At 33.7% G+C, this 22,670-nt stretch overlaps 1 long non-coding RNA gene across 2 annotated transcripts; it reads right to left on the bottom strand.

Moving 5' to 3' along the window:
- Positions 1-9,433: 9,433 nt before the first annotated feature.
- Positions 9,434-21,052, bottom strand: LOC139440311 (uncharacterized). 2 transcript variants are annotated; one of them, XR_011650450.1, is made up of 3 exons: positions 20,676-21,052; positions 19,214-19,353; positions 9,434-11,497 (listed from the first exon to the last, which is right to left on the bottom strand). It is a non-coding gene; the product is annotated as an uncharacterized lncRNA (long non-coding RNA). The 2 variants fall into 2 exon arrangements; XR_011650449.1 differs by lacking the exon at positions 9,434-11,497 and adding an exon at positions 14,572-15,579.
- Positions 21,053-22,670: the final 1,618 nt, after the last annotated feature.

The raw sequence follows: 22,670 nt of genomic DNA, 5'->3' as shown, positions 1-22,670 counted from the left end.
TTAAGAGATTCAACCCAAGAAAAGGAGAGAAAAATCCCATTAATGATTTCAGGAATCTCACGAAGGATGACATTAATAATACCCACTCACATCTTGCTCTCACACTTATTTTGAGGTGAGTGTGTGTGTGCGATGTGTTTTCTCTGAGAATATATCTCACTGAAGGAAACCTTACTTTTCTTGCAACCAAAGCATGACCACTGCAGCTTAAATAACCAATAACTGGCCCTGGTGGGGATGTGTTTAAATTTTATTTTGAATGTTGGAAAATTTTGATGTTTAAAAAAAAATCTGAATTTACTTACATGAAAATGTATTGTCCTGTTGTTGATTGGTTTTGTAGTCTTAGCATTTGTTCCAGAGATTTCAATGAGGGAAATTATATTGAAATCAAAATCAAATATTATAATTATAATTATCGTAATTATTAGCTATGGAGTATATTTTATCAGAAAAATGTTTTTATTGGGAATTAAACTACATGAAAAATATTCTTTAGAGAAAAAAGGGGGACTAGATAATTATCAATGTCCACTGAATTTTTTTCAAAACATAATTTTCATGGATTGGGAAGCTTAATAAAAGCCAACCGTTGTTGATTAACCTTAATATTATTTCTTAGAAGTTTAAATTTAGAATTACTTAGAAACTTTAAGAAAGTATCAGTCTGCCCTCTGAATAATAATGTTCTTAAGTAGAAGAAAAAAGGATTGCATGATTTCTAGGCAGGTGTGCTACTAGTTAGTTGTCTGTTAATTTTTATTCTGTATTTTGGAACAGATATGTGTGAATATAATAATTAATAAATGAAATAAGACAACAAGCTATGAAACAATAATGGAAATTTATAGCTTCTAAAATTTTACCAACTTCATTCTAAATACTTGTTATATCAATCATATTGTGTTTTATAAGTCAATTCTGAGACTTAAAAGGGAATTTTAGAGAGACAGTAATTAGAACCAATATATACATATACTGTCAGCTACAGGAAATATATGTAGATGTAGATAAATACACACACACAAAGATTACTCTCATGTAAAGCCAGTGAGTAACTGTAAAAGAAAGGAAACTGTCTGAAGCCATGAAAACTGTAATTAGGCAACTATAAGGTGCCACAAAGGAGTCTCTAAAAGCCTTCTAGGAAAATAACATCCAGGAACTGGGTCCAGTCTTTTTTCTTCCTCTGGCTTTCTTGAGGTCTAATTGGTATGCAAAAAACTGTATATATTTAATGAATACAATTTTATGAGTTTAGACATATGCATACACCCATGATACCATAACAATCAAGATAATGAAACATTGGATCTAGTCTTTATAGCATTTTAGGGTAACCGTAGCTGGCTTTGTACAGATGCTTAAGTTGTTTTAAATACTTTCTTTTCTTAAAAGTATTTGAAAATTCATTAGGTTACATGGGGGAGACCAGAATGACTGTGAAGTGAGGGTGTGATAATTATTAGGAAAATACTGGAATGGATAAATACTAAATTAATTCTAAATTCAGTCAGTGGTAACTACCAGGGAGAACATTGCCTTTTTATTTTGAAGTTTAGGAAGTATGGTCGAGAAAACAGGAAAAAAGTAAATAAAAAACCTACAAGAGGCATCCTAGCACTTTTAGTATCTCTACCTCTTACTTATTAAAAAGTAAAAAAAGTGGAGAATATCTTTGACAATGTAGAGCATTTTATGCCAGACATCCATTGTATCATTTAAATATTAAGAATTTTGCCAATGCCTGTAATTGGTTCTCATGTACATACACTGTACGTGAGGATTCATATTTTTTTATGATTAGGACAGATCCTATTAGCATGCATTTCAGAGAACATTATTGCATTTGGGCTTCATAAGTGAAAACCCTTGGATTTTAAAACTGCAAGGACCAGAATCTTCCTGGCCAAAAGAACCACAGTATCTATGCTAATATAAAATAATCTCCATTTCAAGTGAAGCAGATCAGCATTAAGAAAGCAAAGAGCTCAACCTAATGTTGGAGGTCTTCCATTGACACTTTGCTCTTTAGGAAGATTTTACCACTGAAGGCGCACTACACAAAATAGTTTAAAAGGGTCACATATGGCCCTGGGTTTGGTTATCAGTGTATTGCATCATATTTTTGTTATCATTATTTCTTCTTTACTATTCTGTGCTTAAGGGGTCTGCTTATATAAATGACTGTAGGATAAGTAAAGCTGACAAACACAAGTGATGGCATCTTTTGGCATTAAGATAATTATAGATCATTACATGGTGGAAATAATCAATACTACTAAAATAATATGATTAAATAAAGCACTTTGAAACTGTAATTCACCTAGGCTTTTTAATATTTTACTATTTCTCCTTTGTTGCTCCAAAGCTATGAAATTCCAGATTTATTTGTCACTACTCTCTATATTTTCTGCTGTACACAGTATTTGTGGGCTATGGCAACCAATCCCCTTGGGCTTTCTTTTGCTTTAATTTGCATAAACACAGGCATCATATGAATATTCAGTGAGTGGCTTTGCATTAAGTAAGTGCCCTTAATCAGCTTTTCAGTTCAGTTTTATTGGTTGCATGCACAGTCAGTTATTTCATCCAGAAAATCTGAAGGCCCTACAAACTAACCAGGTAAGAATTGTAATTCCTTGATGCATTTAATGAAAGAATATTATCATTTGATTACATAGGTTCTGGAGAATGCTAAAAGCATGGTGGGGTTTTTTTTTCCCCCGTATTTTTTTTCTTCCCTTGGTGGTCAGGTGGGTGCATGATTCTCTAATTTGCATAAACATCAGCTCTATGAATTATTCATCAGGGTTATTTTAAACCCTAGGCTTCTACTTTGGCTGGCACTATGGTATCGCCATTTGATTGGCTGAATGCTGTTTTCATCACCAGCAGAATTCCTATAACATAAAAGTACCTAAAGGAGCTGAATTGAATATACAGTGTTTGTTTTTTTAAAAATGTCTTATGTTTTTAAAGCAAATTGTGCTGCTTTTCTCCCTCCCTAACATTAGAGCTTCTAGCTTTTCATGATAAGTACATTAGAAGCTCAAATGTGGCTACTGTTTGTAGACTTGACCAGTGTCTGTGATTTCTGGAGAATGGGGTAGCAGCTGTATTCTTCTGAATATGCATAAACATGAGCGACATGTAAATAAGAAACTGTCACATGCATATGGAGCCCTGGACAGCTCCATTGCTAGGAACTATCCATTTTTCTTTATCAAAATCCTCTCTTTAAATAACCTTGAGACTATTTCATCTACTTTTAAATGCCATGGACACATACAGTTCTATATATGCATATAATAAGCATATGAGGTCTGACAAATTATTTCTTGTTGAATACATAATTTATGTTTTCCTATCAGTTTACCTGCAGGTTTTTAAATTTGGTAGTTCTTTGCAATACAATAGTGACAAGAGAAGTGTTAATCAAGAATGACCAGGTAATTAATTTAGATATTAGGGTATAGTTCACTACTATAGTTTACTGAAATGTATATTGTGCCTTTTTTATGACTGTGGAAATGAGGAATATGGAGGTTCATACCATTCTTTGTTAGTTACTTGAACCTTAGCCATTTGCATTTCTGATCTCAAAGTCCTCACTGACAAGATTCTCATCATAAATATTTGTGATCTTAAACGTTATAGAAATACAGGATTGGAGCATGGTGCAAATTGAATTTAGTGTTTGGCACATTCTGTTTTTGTTTGCTTACTCCATAGAGGAATGTATCATGAATAAGCTGGTGAATAATTGTTGTTATGAAGGTATACTGAACGATATGTGCAATCAGGTAGTCTGTACAATCAGCTCTAAAATTCTCCGTGTTCACTTATTTCCTATGCATGGGATAGATGAAAATACCATAGGCATCTTTAATAATGAATAAAGGAGGCTGAAAATTTCTCAGTATTTAACATATTTTCCATATAAAAATTTTAAAGTTCACTCTAAATCAATATTACCATGTAATATTTTTCATTGACTTTTTAAAATAATATTCAAATACTATTTCCATTTTCTTTTTTACTAAATTTTTGAATGAATATATTAAAAATATTTCTGAGACAATATGTCTTCTCTCAGAACCAACTTTCATGAGCACATTGGACATACTTATTATTTTTTCTGCTGACAAAACTTCATAATAAAAAGTGGAATAGGGACTTCAGAATAAAAATTGTTTAAAATGAGATGAAATTGCAAATTTCTCTCAGAATTTCATGTACTCATATCAGCAATTGTGTTTTACATGTAATTATAAATAGTAATTTAAATCTCACATCTGCAGTGTGCTATGTTTAATTAAATCTTGCAGGATTCACTATAGATGCTATTTATTTAATTATCAGCCATTAAATGTTTACAGCTGTAATAAACACCAAGCAATCTTTACTATACTATATAAAGATGGTAGAATTGAAACTATTTAACCTAAGATTCTTGTTCCAGTGATGTTCATTCTGTTGAATACTTTTTCACATGAAATCAACTAAACTTAATTTTCTTCAATAGTTATTCCTTTAATTTTTTTTCAAAATAATCCAAATTGTTTTATAAACAAGGAATGGATAGTTGTAATTTCAGAAGACAGTCCTGTCTTCCTTTAGATTGGTGACAGCATGCTTATCATTCTATTTTAGTCATGTATAGTTTTGAAAATGAAAGATTCTCATATAATTTTTTGATGGAGCTATTGTGAAATATCCAGTTTAATGTGATAAACTGAGAACTCCTTTATGCTTGCCATTTATGCTATTTCTGGCAATCACTGAAGCTCTTTTAAAGAACACATTTTAAGTAAAGTTGGAAACAGCGAAGCTAGTGAATGATCAAAGAATTTATTTTGCATTCCAATAAGAGATTCTTCTTACAAGGGCAGAAGTAATCTTGTATTTTATACACTTTGTTTAAAGTAAACAAAGCTTTGGTTTAAATTTGGAAATAAATCACCACATTAGTAAAATTGTAACTAGGCATTACATTTTTAAGGAAGAGAAACAATTTGTATCTTGCAAACATAGTCGTATTTCACAGTTATTTTTAATTTTTAGACATAAAAACAGTAAGGCATAATATGTAAGTTTAGACTATCATGTAAAAGACATTTTTCTTTAACATTTGATTACCTATACTTGGTGGATAAAAATAAATATCCAGATATTCTTATCTGTAATATTTGCATTATTATTTTAACCTTCTGATTACATTGTCAAAAATTTTCATTTAAACAATTAAGTCTGTACATAAATCATTGCTAAATCCACCACTAATTAAGTGCTTTAGTCTATGTAGAATAAAACCTAAATCGATCTACACAAGATGAAGCCCTAAATTTGAGGAATATTTGTCTATATCAAAGTTTTGGAACTCATGCTCTCCCAAAGGCAAGAGATATCAATTACCTTGCGTGGATCCCTTAGCAAATTCTTGCATCTTTATCAAAGGCTTTATGGTCTCAGTGAAGCTAGGACATCCCTTAAGGATTCTCAATCTAACTGATGGTGCAAATGTATGACATGATCAGCCAATATACAAATACATCCACACAGGGCCAATCAATCATATCCCAGGAAACTAATTGTTTAAATTTACAAATATACTTAAAACTTTCTTGAACTCATATTGTTTAAATCTAGATGGACAAATTAAGTCTTGTTTAACAACGTTGTGTATGAGTTAACCAGATTTTTTTTTTTTAGGATAGAGGAGGGGGAAGGGGGTGGGAGGAGGAGGAAGAAGAGGAGGAGAAGGGAGGTGGAGTAGCTTCTCTGGTTCTGATGGGCACTGCTCTCTGCTCTGATGGCTCTACTCCATTAGTTAGAATTTGCACACTCAGTATTTTAATGGGGTAAGGTTATGTAAAGTTATTGGGTAAGTTAAATTTGTACAGTTACTCATAAAATCTGATTCTTCTCATATTTAGGTTGTCAGCCAATATCAATTAGAGATGTCATACATAGGCTTAGGTAATGGTATATTTTATATACTATTTTTATTATACATCTTATTAAATTATTAAATAGTCATTACTACCTATAAATTATTAAATTTATTAAATAGTATATATTTTATTAAATTTTATTTTTAATTTTATTTTTATTTTGTTAAATTTTTAGTGCTAACCTTGTTTGAAATTTCCTAGGTGTAGTAGACCCAGTGGCATTCTGAACTTAGCGACGAGGACAGCAAAAGATAGTATTTCTAATTAAAAACAAAATATAAAAACTGCTAATTTGTAATTATTTTGAAGGGAAATAAAACATTTTCAGTATTCTGTCACATTATTTATGAAAGATATACAGGGAGGGCAAATATTTATGAAAGATATAGGTTAGTAATAATAAATAATACAATAATTAATAAATAAATTGAAATAAAGAATAAACTCTGTTTCGTGGACTCATTATTGTCAACCTACTTTTGCTTACCCTTGTATATGACATATTGTGAATATGCTTGTGATGAGTACTTACAATAGAAAGACATTTAGGAAAAAAATTAATAAAGGAGGCTTCTTTAGGATTACCATGCAGTCCTTTTTTTTATTAGCATAATGCATTAAATTTATAGATTTTTAATGGTAAATCTTGAATAAATTACTGTGGATTCAAATAGTACTTTATATAATGTTTTTGCATTTCTAATTATAAGTGAGGCTGGTTAAACAATTGGGTGTTATACTTTTTTTGTCAATTTTTAGTATCTATATTAGTATGAAATATGTTGGACAGCTTTTTCTCTTTTCTTTTCTCTGACACAGGTTATATATGAATTATCTATTTCTTAAGCTTTTGTATAAATTGCCCACAAATATATCTGGGCCAGCCATTTGGAGTTTTCTTGTTCCTTCTTGATTCAATATTTAAGTGGTAGTGATCAACTGGGTTATTTATTTCTTACAGGATGCAGTAGGAAATTGTCCTTTTCATCTAATGCTTCAACTTTACTTATATGAAACTTTTCATCACATTTTTGTATGTTGTATAAAATGTCTGCTGTACGTGTAATATATCCTTTATTTCATTTTGAATTTTATTTATTTGCCATTTTCTCCCTCTCACCCCCTAGGACATTCTTGCAAGAGGTTTATCTATTATCAATACTTTCAAAGAAGTAGTTTTGGGTTTTTCTTATTATCTATATTGTTCCTTATTCCTTATTAATTTCTACTTTTTAAAGCTTGTGGTCTTGAGTTCCTTAGAGATTATCTTTAAGCTTCGTTCTAAATTAAAATATCATGGTTCTAATAAAGTTATTCTATTTTCAGAAGTCAATGGAACTCTCACATAAACGTAAAGTGAAGTGTTAGTTGTTTGGTGAACTTCTTTGTTATATAAAAACCCTTTGTCTTTAGTAATCACAATTACACCATGTCACATGGCCATCAGAAGACTAGCCTTTGAGGAAATCTTCATGGAGAGAATCTTATCTGGCAATTCCTGATAATTTTATTTTTTAAAATAATTTTTAATAAACGTTTATTTTGACAGATTTTACTTTGACAGACAGAACTCAATCTGCAGAGTTGTATTTAGAATATGTTCTGCTTAGAATTAAACATGATTGCATTACTTGCTTAGAAAAAAATGTTCGTAAAAAGTTCACAATATAATACATAATCATTTTAGGCCCATATAAAAGGTCACTAAATCTAGTTGGGATTTTTAAAATTTTCCATTTTGTGAGTGGACTGCATATAAAATTATCTTAAAATTAGGCAGAGCTAATGAAAGACTGCATCAGTTTCTACTCTGCTTGCTTTGGAAGTATTTTCTTAGCAAAATCAAATTTACACCTCTGGTGTTTTAAGATTAAGTCATATTAAATTCTTGGCTAATAATTGGATACCAAAAAAATTACAGACTAAATTCTATGTGTATGAAGAGGTGGCTTTTGTTTGCTTACTTGATTGTTGACTCACCCGTTTGTATATTGTTCTAAGATGTATTGGTTACGCACACCAGCATTCTTTCTTCTCTTAGTCTGGTAACATGATAAAGTGAAGCTACATGTTGAAAATACTTGAGATGTCATACAAATGCACTTAAAGAAAGTCCAAAAAGAAAATAGAAGCTTTCTGTAGAAAATATTTTAGCAAAATGATTGCCTTGACTGACAGCTATAACATTAGAAATTTGTCATCAATTGTAGCCCCCTCATATATTTTTTTAGTTTCATACAATACAGATTTGACCTAATTTAAGTAATTAAGGCTCTAGTAAATTTATCTGTTTCAAAAATGTAACATAAATTTGACAAGAAAATAATTCTTTAAATGTTAGTCCTATATATAAGTGATCCAAGATGTAGAAAATAATTTTCTTTTAAATACAAATCATATATCACTGAAATACATTCTTGTCATGATATTTTTATTCCAATGTGATCAACTTAACATTTGCTTTTTAATGTGATTCCAGGAGTAATTTTCTACTTATTTCGGGGTCTGTCAATATCCAGTTTCCAGATACTTCTATAAAAATATGTCTGAGCTTGCACCTATATTTTCACATGAAATTAGACCATTAAACCTAACAGCAAATATCCAACTCAGTGATTCTTTTTCTCTGAGAATATCCAAATTCCTTTGCCACCAATTTTAAAGTCTTCTGGTCACAGTGAGAAAAAGTTTGCCTACCAACAGACTATTTTAATAAGCCACATAAAGTACCCCGGAGAGAATTTGATTTCACACAGAACAGAGAATAAAGTCTCAAAAGCAGTTGTTTCTTGATACATCTGAGATAATAAATGATATTTTTAAAGTAGTAACATCAAGATCTTAAGGGGTTTTACTTATAATTAACTTTCAATACTTTTGTGCAACCTGATAGGATTTTTACCTGATGGTAGATTCGTGTGACATAATGGAGCAAGTGGGGAGTAGACTCAAATCTCATAGCAGATCTTGCAATTGCATAAGGACTCTCCTGGAAATAGGTTACCATGCTTTCACATTCACAGTGCAGCATCGTATTACCAGTATTTACTTTTTATAAGGCAAACATTGAATGTCTGCAATTTTTGTTCTTTCTGTGAGAAATAAATGATGAATAACTTTCTATAAGTATTGAGACTCATATAAGGCAACCTACTAAGGAGGAGCCACCATTTTTAAAAAAATTATGTTACTTAAAATTATTTCCCTTTTATGTTAAAATATGTTTTTTCCTCTCTATGTTATTCCAAACAGAAAAATTTTATCTTAAATATATATCTCCTCCTGTTTATTGTCCACATGATATGCTAATCTTTTATTATTATATCACAATAATTTTCATTGAGGCTGATTGTAATATTACAAATAAATGTAAGTATTAGAAGAAAAATATGAAGTAATAACAGGTGATGAATTTTTTAATAAAAAATTCTTTTCATGGAAATGCCTAGAGGAGGCCATGAGGGGAGAGCATGAGAAAGAGAGGCAAATTTTGCAATGGACACTTGCCTTACAGAAATTAACTCAAGTGGTATTAAAAACCTAAATGAAAAACTCAAAACTATGAAACTTTTAGAAGAAAACAGAAAAAAGCTTCATGCCATTAGAAATGGGAATGATTTCCTGGATATGACACAAAAAAGCATGAACAACACAGCAAAAATAGACCATATTTTAGCAAAAATAGACAAAATAAAACAACAGTACTACATCAAAACTTAAAAACTTCTGCGCATCAAGGACACCATCAACTGAATGAAAAAGCAACTTATGGAATGGAAGAAAGCATTTGCAAATCACATATCTGATAAGAAGCTAATGTCCAGAATATATAAGAACCCCTAAAACTGAATAAAAAAATAACCTGATTAAAAAATGGACAAAGAACTTGAGTAGATGCTTCTCCAAAGATGATATACAAATGGTCAATAAACTAATGAAGACATTTTTAACATCACTAATCATTAGAGAAATGCAAATCAAAACCAACATGAAATACCACCTCGCATTTACTAGGATGGCTAATATCAACAGAACAGAAAATAACAAATGTTGATGGGGATGTGGAGTAATTGGAACTCTTGTGCACTATTACTGGGATTGTGAAATGGTAAAACCAGTATAGCAGTTCCTCAAGAAACTAAAATTAAAACTACCATATGATCCAGAAATTCTTATATATCTAAAAAGAATTGAAAGCAGGGTCTTGAAGAGATAATGGTACCTCTATGTTCATAGCAGCATTATTCACAATTGCCAAGAGATAGAAGAAATCCAAATATCTATCAATACATGAAAAGATAAACAAAATGTTTACGTGTGTGTGTGTGTGTGTGTGTGTTTATAGATATAATGGAAAGTTGTTCAGCCTTAAAAAGATCTTAAAAAAATGCAACATGGATGAATGTTATGCTAAATGAAATAAGCCTGCCACCAAAAGGCAAATACTCTATGACTCCACACACATGAGGCATCTAAAGCAGTAAAATTCATAGCAATAGAAAGTAAAATGGCAGTTGCCAGCAGCTGGTGGAGAGGGGGAAGTAGGGGAGTTTTTGCTCAGTGGGTATAGAGTCTCAATTAAGATGATAAAGTTCTAGAGATATGTTGCACAACAATGTGAACGTACTTAACCCCACTGAATTGTACACTTAAAAATAGTTAAGGTGATCCATTTTGTTTTTTTACAAAAAATAGTTAATAACTAAACGTGCATTGGCCAATAGAAAAGATTTTGCCAAACTTTTCACTATTAATAAGAATTGGTTTTAAGCAAATTTTTCAAAGGAAGAACAATGTAATTTCAAAGTACTTTTTATAATGAAAGTCAGTAAGATACAAAAGTTACAGTTTGAAAAACCTGGGTAATTGTTTTATTATTCTGAACAAACAGGCAATTGGACAAAACAGAAATTGTTTACCCTCATATATTATCTTCTTACATTTGTTAGATTTATATTTTGTCGTATAGCCTGATTAGAATTTTTACCACTTTCTGTTTCTCATATTTTCGATTACCTAGTTATCCATCTATCTTAATCTACCCACCCACCCACACATCCACCCCTCCATTTACCCATCTGTGTATGCATAATTCCCTCCTGCTTTTCCCTCCTTTCACCCTGCAGTACCTGTGGCACTTACGATGGCCATAGGCTCCCACATATTTTAGTTCTTTAAGAACTTACAGAGCATTTAAAGGTTTATCAGGAATATTTAGGAATTACCATAAAATTTGGTAAGACTGTGGACATATCTTTTGCTTTTTAAACTGTCTATACAATCCCCCAAATGGTTTTCCTTTTCTCACTCTCAATGACAGCAGCGAGCTGAGTTGTGATTCACAGCGCCCATCTTCTCCCTTACTACTGACGACTTGCATTTGCTGTTCTTCACACGAGTTGCTGGGTCAGGACAACTGCATATTCTGCACAGTGCTCTCCAGCAAATGTTTTGAAATTTACCCTCCAGAGACCATCTGCTGTAAATGGGTTTCAGTGCAGTTAATGAATATTTTATTACTTTATCTCCGTTTTTTTGGTCTGGAATGAAAAACATGGGTTAAGTGTGAAGTGTCAAATTAACAGAAATGTTCCATTGAACCATTCATTCTCTGAGAAATTTTTGTTAAATATATGTGTGTAATTTATTTAATCAATTTACTAATGCAAATATATACCAAGGAAAACATGAATGACTCAGTATGAAATGTCTAATATTTTCTAAGCATAATTCAGGCAGTATATAAACACATCACTTTTGATTGACTTGAAATAAGGCAGACATTGACTGGCTGAATAAATCTGGTAGGTCATATGTTCTCTACAAAGTCAAATGCTTTGACAAAATTTTCTGCAGTGGAATTATTTCCCACACACCATTTTTCTGTTGTCACCATTTGATTATCTTTTGCTTTGTGGCCATTTGAAAGAGTGCTGAATTTCTCAGATTCTTCAATATTTGCCTATCAGAGAATTACCGTATGGTCAGGTCAAATTTAGGGCTTTAGCCTTCCAAATTCCTCCTTTCTAGAATAATTCAGAAAGTGACTCGGCTATTGTTAGTTAAACAACGTGACATAACATTACATCTTTGCATTCCAGCAAATGTATATACATTTTCTATGGTTTTAAAAACAGATGAGGTGAAATATCATGTGAGATTTAATGAGTTCATATTGCTGTGGCCACAAGGTGTAATTCAAGAACATTATTGAAGATGTGCTTTGTGCCTGATTCAATATTGAAAATTTCGGATGTGAGGGGGGACCCAAAAACCCCAGAATTTATTTATAAAAAATGTGTATTTACTCTTAGATGTTTAAACTTCAGTCATCGTCAAAGTACTCTCCATTTGATGCAATCCACCTATTGAGATGTTTTTTCCACCGATCAAAACAGTTTTTGAACTCATCAGTTTTGATGGCTTTTAGTGCTTCTATCACTTTTTGTTTTACCTCTTCCACAACAGCAAAATATTTTCCTTTTAGGACTTATTTTTCATCCAGGGAAACAAAAAATAGTCACTCAGGGCAAGAACAGATGAATAGGGAGGGTGGGGCAAGGGGGTTATGACGTTTTTGCTCTTAAACTGCTGAACACAAGTCGATGTGGGCGCTGTGGTTGTAAACCACCCATTGGAAATGGGCAAATGTGTTGAAAGAGTCTTCAAAAATAATTCACTGAAGCCAAATGCAGCCTCTCACAACAATCCAACAGGTACACTGAAACAGATGGGTTCCTAGAACACTTGCCTAGCAAGGGAAGCCTGTACTACAAGGGGCCCACCCTCCAGAAGATAATTCTGGTTTCTGAGGGGTCCCCCCTCCTATATCATCTCATTTTATCCCCATAGTTACACTGTAATATAAAAACTGATAACATCCATATTTTATAGTTGAGAACACTCACCTTCAGAAAGGCCAAGCAATTTGTCAAGGCCACGGTGCTTACAAGTTGAGGTTTGGACTAGTCTAATGTGAAGGCCTATGTGTTTTGTAATTTGTCATGAGGACCCCAGGATAATATTAGTAGCTCTTTATAACATAAATGCAGTTATTTTCAAATTAAAGTTTTAAAAATTCACTTTGCCTTTTATAAAGAAAGTAGAAATAGGATGAGAAACTGACATGCTCTTATTATGCAATAAACATGCCAGTGACTTTCAAATGCTCTCTAGTGAATCCTTAAAATAAAAAATTGGTTATTTCTATAGTAAATATGATATGTATGGCTGAAATTCTGAATTCTAAACTTCATTTCTATTTAATATAGTTCATGTTTTTCTCAACTAAGGTGGATAATTGATTTTTTTAACTTTATGGGAACACTATAGATAATGCATGTTTTGTTTTTAATTGAGGATGAGTCACTTTTTTCTTGCTGGATTTATTCATTGAGTGCATATGCCAGGCACCTTCTAGGTGCTGAAGTTGGGCAGTGAAACAGAAATATCTGCCCACAGGGATCTTACTTTCTACTGATTTTTTTTCTCTGGGACAAACTCATACACTTCATTGAAATATGTTAGATATAGACCTTGTTGATAACATTTATCTACCATTAATTAATTTGACTCAAGATTTCAGAATAATCAAAAACATCAAACTTAAGGTGTACTTTAACCTGACAGTTGGTGAAACAATTCCTTTCATTTTTTAATCCAGTTCTTGATGCTGAGATGTATAGTTGAAACAGATGTTCCTTTAGTCAACAAATGATATCAAAAGCAAATTCTGAGGTGGCAGACGTGGCTATGTTACTGAACTTCTTTTAATTTGTTTTTGGCAGCCATATCTATTATGTTCCTTTGCTTTCAGAGTCCTATGTCTATGCCTAAGGCCTTCAACACCCGCCTTACATGGGTCTCATCTCTTATCTTTTTTACATTTGCTCTTTCTCCATTCTTAGAAACATTTCTCTCAGTTTCTCCATTATTTTCTAGCATCTGAATTTATGACATGGAGTGATTCAAAGTCATTGTGTGTGTGAAGGCCGAGTTTCTTTGGTGACCAGGCTATCTGAAAATGTTGTGATGTTTCAGCATATGTCAAGCCATTGCAAGTTTGACTTGGGTCTTAAAATTTAATGTTACATATTTCGAACAGTTGTCTTCTTCCTCTAATTTACTTGAACAATTTAAAAAGATAGAAAAGTATAAAAACACGGGTAATTCCTCATAAAATATAAATATTATATCCATTCCAATCAAAAGTAGACAGCTCAGAACAAAAGGGGGGAGTTGATAACTTTCAAGTTATTTAGGTGCTTTTTCTTTAACCTAAACACAGATAGCTTGAAAACAGAAGACTGGCATATTGTTAGGTAGAAAGCATAGTGTTTTTAACCTTTGTTGCTGGTGGGTAATTGATATAGGAGGGAACCTTTGATCCCAAGACTATTGGGTTGTTCTCTTTTTGCCAAAGCCACTGTGTCAAAGAAAAGGCCTTTTAAAAAAATTCCATAATAGTAAACTAACTTACAGAATTGGAACACGTTCCCTGAAACTGCAATGTTTGCCTATATATGTGTGATAGAAAATAGAAATGGCTTGTTATATAAAATTACAATTGATGAATACTCTGAACTTTTATTTTATTTTTTGATTTACTCTTTATTGTATTTTTTCCATTACCATTTAATCCCCTTATTCCCCCCTCCTCCCAGCAATCACCACACGGTTGTCCATGTCCATGAGACCTTTTTCCTTTTTGCTCAGTCCCTCCACCCCCTAAACTTTGAACAACATGTTATTAGCCCACGTTTTACACAGTCAAGAAAACAGTTGACATGAATTGGATTGGATCAGCCTGACAAGGGACACAGATGATGCTCGTGGAGTGACACAGAGGCAGATGATTAAAGAGGAAATGGCCCACACCAGAGCAGCAGCAGGGACATGCTGCCTAGCTACACCCTAATTACAGACCAATATTTCATCAGACATTCATTTTTCTATTAATTTATCGGGACTGCATAATTTATCAATATCTGGGCACTATGATAGGTGTCAGAGACAGAGCACTGAACAAAAAACACAGCATCTTCCTCACAGAACTCGCACTTAAGTTATTTTTGTACATTTTCGGTGGTTTGGTGATATTCGTATAGTGGTAGAAGCCCTCTCAACCTTCACAAAATTGAGGGGAGTTAAGGCCTTACTCCGTAACAGGCTTTGGTTTAGGAAACGAGGCTGGTTTCATCTTCTATCTTGACCACTAAAACTTTCTCCATCTCGGGGTGTCAGTGTCCTCAGGCAGAACTACATTCCCAAGCCTCCCTTTACAATGGGCATGCCCAGTAAAATGTAAGCAAAAGTCAAAGAATGAGCATCCAGAAAAGTTATTGAATCGAGAGACATATCAATCTGCACTTGCTCCACCCTGCTGTATAGAATATAGGTACGATGGCTGCAGCTGAAGCAGCCCTTTTGAGACCATGAAACGACTTGAAGATAGAAATAAATTGAAGGAGCCTGGTTCTCTGGTAAAATATTGGAGCGAACATAGAAATTCAGGAAAGCTTGTCTCTGGATTTCTTCAACATGAAAACAAAGTCACGTATTTATCTTGCTGAAGTTATTTGAGTCTTTTGAAATAGGCAGTTCTTCTTATTTTTGAAGAATACTGATACATAGAGAGAAAAGACTTAAAATTCTAATACAAACATGAGCTTATATACATATTACAATGTTTTCCAAAAATGGGCTTGAATTTTGTCAATTCAATCTTCCATACAACCTACCACTTTAGGTTTATAAAGCTCTCTGCTTAAAGACTGCTATGAGGCATTTTAAGAAAAGATGCCTAACCAGAGAAACTCGTTGACCATTCTAACCAGTTTTGTGTGTGTGTGTGTGTTCAGGAAGGATGGACCAGCCAAAAAGAGCCCCATACCCCATGAAGTTCAAGATAAGCTACTCCTGTGTTATGATTTCTTCTACAGTTGCTTTGATTTCAATTTCACCATTTTCTAAATTCTTATTATATATCCTTTATATCACAAATTTAATGGTTTATTAACTACCTTTAATAATTTTAATTGTTTATGAATATGTTCTCCCTTGAGGTTATGAATATCTTCCACCTTCATGTTATTTTTGCAGTCCTGCTCAGATGACGAAAAGATACTCAGTTATTACTAACTAGGTAACTATATGACCCAGCCATCCTTGTTTAGTGAATAAAAGAGCATTTTTATTTTGTTGACATATTTAAAATTTATGTTTAAAAATATTTTTTATGAGTACTTATAAAATAAATGTTTTCTAATGAAGTGTGAAAGTTTCATTTTTTGTTGCGGTTTACAAGAGCGTTTTTAGAAGAGTGTCTTTAGTGGAGATCCTAGTGGCACATCTGGTAACATTGCTCAACACACTGCTGTTCGGTTCTTTCATTCAGCAGATCTTTCCTGAGTGCCCTCTGCCCACCTACCAAGCATTAACCTAAGGGGAGGGGAGGAGTAAGGTGGATGTGATGGGAGTAATGCAAAGGCTGTAGCACAAGGAACTGTTCTAATTGGGAAAGGGACTGTAAACAAGTATGCAAATGTATAATATAATTCTGGATAATGAGAAGAAAAAGTTCTACAAAGAAATTAAAACAGGAAAGAAGGAGAGAGAATGATGGGATGAGGATTATATATTTTTTTGATGTGGAAGCAGCAAAGCTAGCAACACAGAGATCTGGAAAATGAATGCCAGGACTTGAGTTAGAAATGAGTTAGGTTTATTCCAGAAACAGCCAGAAGGCCAGTGTGGCTGGAGGCAGAGTGGCAGGGGAGGAGCTCCCAGAGGGAGGGGGAGGGCAGGTCCTCCAGATTTACAACGTGAAAGTAAGGGTTTATATTTTACTCCGAGGGTAATGGTAAATGACTGGAAAGTTTTAATCGGGCAATGCATATTATCAGATTTACATATTAACCTGTTCTTTTTGGCTGCAAAGTAAAGGATAGAGTATTTAAGAACTTAGGTGGAAACTGGGAGACCAACTAACACATGACAAAGGTAGTCCAGGTGAGAACTAACGTAGCCTGGACTAGGGGAATAGTGGTGAGATGTCAAAAGGGGAATTTCAGAAACCATTCAGCAGGGAGAATTCAGATTTGCTGATATGGGGTGTGGTGAACAGTGTTTTTTTCAGAGTCAACATGCAGAGCAGATGAAATTCACAGTGATTATTTTAATAACTGAGGTATTGAATAAATAATTCTCATTTCTTTCTGAAAAATACAGCTGTCCTTAAACGCGTTGGACTTTCAACTAAATGACCTGTCGGATGATTAAAAGGAATCATAGAATCCTTTAAAGAGAATCCTTACTGGTGGCTAACAACTATTATAAGTGTGTAATCAAGAGGTAGAAGGATAAAAAAATACTTTTTATGTCGATCGTTACTTTGTGAGCAGTGTAAATCATCTGGATTCTAAATCACAAATGTTGAATGTCTCTGTTTTTATTTTTACTTTGACTTTCAGTTTGCTCCCTGGCAACTGGCAATGTTAATTACAGTAAGAAAAACAAAACATTTGACAACTTAAAAACTTACAAAACTAGGTATGTTAAGTTGAAAGTACTCTTAGAGTAGGATGCTAGCTGTACTTTACTGGGAATCATCAGAAATGTAGACATGTAGGGAGAGAAGTACGTATCAGAAGATTGACAGCTTTGTGAATGGCTTGAAAGGTAGAAGATAGTTAAAAAAAAACCCAGACCAAATGTTGCGCACGCAGTGATTAAGCATGCTGTCAATAGATTCTGACAGTAGGCACGCGACGCAAGTTAGGCATTTCACACATAAGCACTATTGCATTAGACAGATAAACAAACATCCACTAATTTTCTCACTGGGTTTGATTAATTTTCTTCAATTCTTCTGCAGTCAACAAGACTGGGACCATTTATCAGGATATGGCTTATTTGTGATAGATCACAGTGGGAGGTAAATCAGTTGGAGACAGACAGACAGACAAATAGGCACTGAAACAAACGATTGAGGCTGGCCTGCTGTAGCTGCGGGGAGGGTGAAATATTTAGTGTCATTGTGTAAAATTCATGGTTTATTTTTTTACATGATAGCTCTTACTTAGGCATTCTTTGTAATTTTTTAAATGAAAGACTAAACAGGAACTGATAAATAAAATAGATCATTAGGAAGCGCTCAGATTTTAACACTCCATTCTCATTAAATATCTAAATGTAGGGAACTTCTAAAAACGAAGGATGATCAAACAGCATAGGCAATAATATTTTCACTGAGATAAAGCCTGAATTTTCTAACTTAAGCGAGGCTATCAGGTTCCCTGGGGAGAATAATGGAACTTATAGTTGGAACTAGTAGTTAGCAGTTAGGGACTGTGCAGTATAACAATTTCATTTAGCTTTCAAATAACTCTAAGATATGGTTATTATTGCCTGCATTTTGTCAGATAGAGAAAAGGAGGTTTAAAAAATAAACATTATCTGAGTTTGTAAAGAAAAATAAAGTGAACTCATATTCTTCATGGTATTTCTACATGCTTCTCTCAGTCTCTTCGATATGGTAAGGAATTTTCCATTAGTTTGAAAGAAATAGGGGGTAAATTTCAGCTCAGAAAAAGAAGCACTTTCTATTAAACACTGTCCAAGCAAAGTGGATTTTCTCAGGAGTCACTGAGATCTTTTCCAACTATAAGATCATATGAATCTATGATTATATTCTATAATCATGATGAAATAAATTAGGAATTGGATTTTATCATTCAGTTTACTGTATTACTAAAACAATGTGAGGCAGGCATGTATCACTGCTCACAGCACCCAGGGAAGATGAGGAGAGATGATCCTACTGCAGCCACCTTCAGTTGCCCTGCAGAGCAGTAAGGGCTGAAACAGGAGTGAGACTGAATACCATCCACTGGGAGCTTCTCCTGAGTTGATTCATGTGTTTTCCAGATCAACCAGTAAGAATAAAATACACCAGATAATTTCTGACCCTTTTCTCCTGCAAGTTTTGAAATGAGATCTGATATTTACTTTTTTTCTTGACAAAAGCACACTCCATCTTCTGATAGAAGCTAAATTAAAGTATTGGTCTGGCTAGTAACTTTAGGTATCCTAGATTGTTTGGAGTCCAATATGAATACCTTTAAGAGTAAAAAATGCTACCCTAATCTAACTACAAATGTCCTTATCACATAGATACTCACTTGGCTGATACATTAGAACTACACCAGTTATATTTCCAGCCCTGGCTGGTGTGGCTCAGTGGATTGAGTACTTGCCTGTGAATGAGAGGGTCACCAGTTCAATTCCTGGTTAGGGCACATGCCTGGGCTGTGGGCTGGGTCCCTGGTGGTGGGGGGTGGGGCACAAGAGGCAACCACACATTGGTCCTTCTCCTTCTCCCTCCTTTCCACACTTTCTAAAAATAAATAAACAAAACCTTTAAAAAATAAAACACACCAGTTATATTTCTATTTCTTGAAAAGTACTTTCTCTAATTTATTTCCCTTTTGACCTTAACCTATAGTTTTGCTGCATTTCTTTATCACTTTTATATTCATACATAAATAATAGCTATGATTCTAGCATTAAATAATATCTGTTTAAAAGTTGGCATGATCATTTTCATTGCAGTTACTGATAATAACAAGAAAAATGAACAGAAAGCTGACAGATTCCTCAAGATGCCTTTGAAATATATTAGCCTCTGCCCTCCAAACTCTTCAAATAAATTATACTTTATGTCTTCATTATCAAGGAATATTATCTGGTGTGACTATTAAGATTCCAGCATTTACATAAGAGATCTTATGAATTTACTACTATTGTTGGCAAAAATGTGGACCAACTGGACATCTCTTTCACTGCTGGTTGGAAACACAAAGCGGTTCCACCACCTGGGTAAATGTAGCACTGTAGTTTGGTGCTAGTGTGACCGAGTCTCAACATTATTATGCTTGGTGAAAGGAGTATATGCTGTATGGTTCCATTTGTATAAAATTCTAAAAAAATACAGTGTGTTTCGTAACAGTGGGAATAAATTCTAAAAAGTGCATTGTTAGGTGATTTTGTTGTGTGAACACCATGGTGTGCACCTACACAAACCCACGTGGTATAGCCTGCTATGACGCTAGAGCAGTATGTTACAGCCTCTTGCTTCTAGGCTACAAACCTGCACAGCATGTTACCATACTGACTACTATAGGCAATGTAACATAATGGCAAATATTTGTGCACCTAAACATAGGACAGGTACAGTAAAAATATGGTATAAAAGATAAAAATGGTACCCCTGTGTAGGGTGGTTACCATGAAAGGAGCTTGTGGGACTGGGAGTTGCTCTGGGTAATTGAGTAGTGAGTGAAAACGCAGGCCTAGGACAGTAGCGCACAGTACTGTAGGCTTTATAAACAATGCACACGTCGGCTACACTAAATGTATAAAAATACTTCCCTTCAACAATAAATTAACCTTAGCTTACTGTATAAAGTTTTTACTTTATAAACTTTTTAAGTTTGTAACTTTTTGACTCTTTTATAATAACAGAGATTAAAACACAAACATTGTACGGCTTATCAAAAATATTTTCTTTCTTTATATCCTTATTCTATAAGCTTTTCTCTATACAACATAGGGATTTTTTGTTTTTGTTTTTTAAACTTTTTTGTTAAAAACTAAGACATAAACACACATAGTCTAGGTCTATACAAGGTTAGGATCATTAGTATCGCTATCACTCACCTCCGCATCTTGTCCCGGCAGAAGGTCTTCAGGGGCAATAACATGCATGGAGCTGTCATCTCCTATGAAAGCAGTGTCTTCTTCTTGAGTACCCCCTGAAAGAGGTGCCCGAGGCTCTCCAGTGCCACTCTTTTAAGAAATAGATCCATGGTGGTTTGCTCAGTTTGGCTCTTTTTTTCATCATAGATTTGCTTGTAAGCAGCTAATGCACTATGAACATCCCTCTCAATTTATGAAAAGCTTTTGTCGTTGGGGTCCATGTTTTCAAACGGTTAAGGAGCTTGTTGAGGTCTACAAAAGCTTCTGCTAACCCCTTCACAGTGAATTATCTGGAGGATTATTTTTCCTTCTCCTGCATTTTCCTTTTCCCTGGTGCTTTCTTTAGCTATGTGATCCTGTCGATCCGGTTCCAGTTCAAACAACTCCTCATTAGTCAATTCCTCAGGAACCACCTCTAGGTGTTCTCAGTGTTGGCCTCATTCATACCCAGGTTAAGGTTGTTTGCCATCTCAGCCACAGCCTTGTTGATTTTTGCAACTTCCTCATCGTAGAAAAATCCTTCAAAGTGGTGGGCTATGCTGTCACTAGGTGATAGTAATTTTTCAGCTCCATTATAATCTTATAGGACCACGGTCATATATGTGGTCTGTGGTTGAGAAAATGTCACTATGAGGCACAAGACTGTATGCAAACTAATCTATAGTGACAGAAAACGGGTCAGTGATTGCTTGGACAGCCAGGTGAGGATGGGGTTGGGCATAAAGAAATGAGGGAATTAAGATGTTCACTATCTTAGTTTTGGTCATATTTTCATGAGGAAATACATATTGTAAAACTTATATTCTATACTTCTAGTATGTGTGGTATATTGCACTTCAATTATATTTAATAAAGTTATTTTTTAAATTATAGTACCTAAGAAAGTTGCTTATTTTTGAAGAAAAATATTTATATGTAGGCCAAAGATCATAATAATATTTGAAATGTCTCAGCATTTTGTTAATACATTCAGAACGAAGACTACTTTTTAAAAAATGATTTAAAATGACAAATGGCAGTGAATGTGTCATTCTGACAATATTCTCTTGTCTATTTCCAACGACAAGTTTTTAATTATAGAGTTTATAGTTTTCAAGGAGCTGATCTTAGAGACATATGAAATCAGAAAAAAAAAACTTATATGCATAACCTTTGCCACTGTTCACACTGAATGTCACATTTGGTCTATCTTTAGCTTCATCATGGTTCCATCTCTATCAAAAGTAAAATGGACTTTCGCAGTGAAGACTAACCTCTTTTATAATAAAATCTGCTGTTTACAATGAAATGTTACCTAAGTCCCAATTATGCATCATGGAGTGATAATAATAGTCACTTTGGATAGTACTCACCTCCAGGAATAATGGAATTGTGCTCTAGAAAACATCTTTATTTAATGCTCCCCAACCATGCAATGCTTCCATGAGAAAAAGCTTTTTAATTCAGTACAAATATACACCTCTCCTGGTGGTAGCCTCAGTAGTATCATTTATCATTCTCTTTATTTTAACAATTAAAAGAAACTATTTTATTTGTTTGTATGGCTGATGTTCTTTGTTATCTAAGTATTGCACTGTGTTGTCCAAGTTCAGTTCTAATCAAATGTAGAATATATATTAGAATATATTGTGAAAGGAGCCACAGTGCATAGGCTAGTATTTAGCTGTGGTTACACTTTGTATTGTAAGAACCTCCTTTGTTCCCAGCATTTACTATTTTCAGACAGAAACTCAATAGGGAGTTTCAAGTCTTCTAATACTTTAATATCCAACTGAGAAGCTGTGTGATATAGGTGGGATTAAATATCCAAATCCTGTCTGTGAGAAAGTGTCTTTCTTTCAGGCATTAAAAAAAGTCAATTGATCACTACTTAAAACTCTGGCTACCCCCAGGGACCTTGCCACTTAGTAGCTTATTCAGGAGAGATGAAATATAGCCTAAAGGTTGGAAGCACAC

The sequence above is a fragment of the Desmodus rotundus genome, chromosome 1 (assembly GCF_022682495.2).
Source record: "Desmodus rotundus isolate HL8 chromosome 1, HLdesRot8A.1, whole genome shotgun sequence".
NCBI classification, from domain to species: Eukaryota; Metazoa; Chordata; class Mammalia; order Chiroptera; family Phyllostomidae; genus Desmodus; species Desmodus rotundus.
This window is presented reverse-complemented; position numbering and strand designations above follow the sequence as displayed.